We start from the raw sequence: 3,659 nt of genomic DNA, 5'->3' as shown, positions 1-3,659 counted from the left end.
TTGTGTGCGTTGGCCGGGACGGTGGTCACGAGGGCTGGGCAGGGGAGGGCAGGACGGTGGGTGGGTGGCAGGCGTTCCACTCCCCCCTCTCCTCGGGGAGCAGAGATAGAGGGGGTGGGTGGAGAAGTCTCCACCATTGGGCGGGCTGGTGGCGTCCCCCCCTCCTCGCGAGCGTTTGTGGGTGGGGGGGGGTCTCCTGAGCCTTGGGAGGGCGTGCGGGTTTTCTGCGGGGGAGGCAATAATCTATGATCACTCGTCCAGCGCCGTTTCTGGAGAGGTGGTGGGGGTGGGGGGCGCTGAAGGTCAGGTATGGTTGCGGGGGTGGGGGGGGTGCCCTTTGGCATGTGTGTATGTTCGTGTGTGGGGTGGGGGCGGGGGGGTGGGTGGGAATAGACTTCCTTCAGTGCACGAGGGGGCACGGGGTGCGCGCGTGCATTTGCGGCCGCGCGCGTACCGGGTGTCCCCCGCGGGGTGCGTACGGTTGAGCGGGTAAGTCCGTTCCTGCGCAGGGCTGCGCGTTTGGTTAAGTCGGGAGTGCGCCTGAGAGAGCGAGCGAGCGTGTGGGCGTGCATTAGTGTGGGGTCTGCTCTGCAAAAACCCCATTGCCCCGGGGCTGAGGGGCAATTTGGGGTGGTTTGGGGGGGGAGGGTGTTGGTGGTTGGCCTCATTAGCAGCTCCCATCCCCTACCCACCCCCCTCCTCCCCGCTGGCTCCCCTGGGCAGGGGGGACTAGGGCTTGCCTGGGCCCAGCTGTGTTCTTCCTGAAAGATGTACAGATATTTGTCATGGCGTTTTTAATAATGCCACTGTTTTATAGAGGGGGGGGGATGGCTTGGTGTTTGCAGGGTCGGTTTGGGGTGGGAGGGGTGGGGAAGTGAGTAATGTCACAGGAGTGGTTCGACGGGACGGAGTTCGAACACTGTCCACCTCGCCAACTGAGTCGGAGGCGGGGTGCACTTAACTTCAACAATGTTCTCTGTCTCTCTGTACTTTTCGCTTGCTTTGCCCAGTGGCCTGAAAGCCCTCCCCACCCCACCCCCACCCTTACCCCACCCCACTTCCTTACCCCTCCCGTGGGGGCTGGGAGCTTTCCCTGTGGGCTTCTCCTGGGTCCTAGTGCTTGTCCTCGTTCCAGGTAACAACCACCCCCCCCCCCCGCCGGGAGTTCTCTCTCGCCGTCGACTTCCTTTTAAAGCCTTCTGTTGTAACTATGTAAACAGTGGGGAGAAAATAAGGGACTCCGCAACTTTTAAAACCTGAGATTATAATTAAAATATTTCCAACTCCAATTTTTGTACACTTTTTGTCTTTTTCTTTTGGACGGGGAAGGGTCCACTCAGTTCAGCATTCCCCCTCCTCTTCCCCAAACTTCTGAGAGGGTCGACTCACAGTGGGCAATTAACCTGCTGACTACTTTTACACTTTTGGATCATCAGACATGAGTAGTTAGTTACTGCCTGTTATGCCATTGGCTTTTAGATCAGTAATGAAGGACCTCAATCTCCATCTTTGGCCATCTTCGCTGGTGTGGTTCAGGGTCCTCATTTCTGCCTCTGCGGTAGAAATGCCTTTGGTCTCCTGTATTTCCTCTGCTCTTTCGGGCTCCAATGAAGTGCTGTCATGGTGATGGAGTTGGCCTCTCTTCCCGTCACCTGCCCAATCCATCTCCAGCGTTTCCTCATGGTGATGGAGTTGGCCTCTCTTCCCGTCACCTGCCCAATCCATCTCCAGCGTTTCCTCATGGTGATGGAGTTGGCCTCTCTTCCCGTCACCTGCCCAATCCATCTCCAGCGTTTCCTCATGGTGATGGAGTTGGCCTCTCTTCCCGTCACCTGCCCAATCCATCTCCAGCGTTTCCTCATGGTGATGGAGTTGGCCTCTCTTCCCGTCACCTGCCCAATCCATCTCCAGCGTTTCCTCATGGTGATGGAGTTGGCCTCTCTTCCCGTCACCTGCCCAATCCATCTCCAGCGTTTCCTCATGGTGATGGAGTTGGCCTCTCTTCCCGTCACCTGCCCAATCCATCTCCAGCGTTACCTCATGGTGATGGAGTTGGCCTCTCTTCCCGTCACCTGCCCAATCCATCTCCAGCGTTACCTCATGGTGATGGAGTTGGCCTCTCTTCCCGTCACCTGCCCAATCCATCTCCAGCGTTACCTCATGGTGATGGAGTTGGCCTCTCTTCCCGTCACCTGCCCAATCCATCTCCAGCGTTACCTCATGGTGATGGAGTTGGCCTCTCTTCCCGTCACCTGCCCAATCCATCTCCAGCGTTACCTCATGGTGATGGAGTTGGCCTCTCTTCCCGTCACCTGCCCAATCCATCTCCAGCGTTACCTCATGGTGATGGAGTTGGCCTCTCTTCCCGTCACCTGCCCAATCCATCTCCAGCGTTACCTCATGGTGATGGAGTTGGCCTCTCTTCCCGTCACCTGCCCAATCCATCTCCAGCGTTACCTCATGGTGATGGAGTTGGCCTCTCTTCCCGTCACCTGCCCAATCCATCTCCAGCGTTTCCTCATGGTGATGGAGTTGGCCTCTCTTCCCGTCACCTGCCCAATCCATCTCCAGCGTTTCCTCATGGTGATGGAGTTGGCCTCTCTTCCCGTCACCTGCCCAATCCATCTCCAGCGTTTCCTCATGGTGATGGAGTTGGCCTCTCTTCCCGTCACCTGCCCAATCCATCTCCAGCGTTTCCTCATGGTGATGGAGTTGGCCTCTCTTCCCGTCACCTGCCCAATCCATCTCCAGCGTTTCCTCATGGTGATGGAGTTGGCCTCTCTTCCCGTCACCTGCCCAATCCATCTCCAGCGTTTCCTCATGGTGATGGAGTTGGCCTCTCTTCCCGTCACCTGCCCAATCCATCTCCAGCGTTACCTCATGGTGATGGAGTTGGCCTCTCTTCCCGTCACCTGCCCAATCCATCTCCAGCGTTTCCTCATGGTGATGGAGTTGGCCTCTCTTCCCGTCACCTGCCCAATCCATCTCCAGCGTTACCTCATGGTGATGGAGTTGGCCTCTCTTCCCGTCACCTGCCCAATCCATCTCCAGCGTTTCCTCATGGTGATGGAGTTGGCCTCTCTTCCCGTCACCTGCCCAATCCATCTCCAGCGTTTCCTCATGGTGATGGAGTTGGCCTCTCTTCCCGTCACCTGCCCAATCCATCTCCAGCGTTACCTCATGGTGATGGAGTTGGCCTCTCTTCCCGTCACCTGCCCAATCCATCTCCAGCGTTTCCTCATGGTGATGGAGTTGGCCTCTCTTCCCGTCACCTGCCCAATCCATCTCCAGCGTTTCCTCATGGTGATGGAGTTGGCCTCTCTTCCCGTCACCTGCCCAATCCATCTCCAGCGTTTCCTCATGGTGATGGAGTTGGCCTCTCTTCCCGTCACCTGCCCAATCAATCTCCAGCGTTTCCTCATGGTGATGGAGTTGGCCTCTCTTCCCGTCACCTGCCCAATCCATCTCCAGCGTTTCCTCATGGTGATGGAGTTGGCCTCTCTTCCCGTCACCTGCCCAATCCATCTCCAGCGTTACCTCATGGTGATGGAGTTGGCCTCTCTTCCCGTCACCTGCCCAATCCATCTCCAGCGTTACCTCATGGTGATGGAGTTGGCCTCTCTTCCCGTCACCTGCCCAATCCATCTCCAGCGTTTCCT

Source organism: Mobula hypostoma, chromosome 30, assembly GCF_963921235.1.
Source record: "Mobula hypostoma chromosome 30, sMobHyp1.1, whole genome shotgun sequence".
Taxonomy (NCBI): domain Eukaryota; kingdom Metazoa; phylum Chordata; class Chondrichthyes; order Myliobatiformes; family Myliobatidae; genus Mobula; species Mobula hypostoma.
This window is presented reverse-complemented; position numbering follows the sequence as displayed.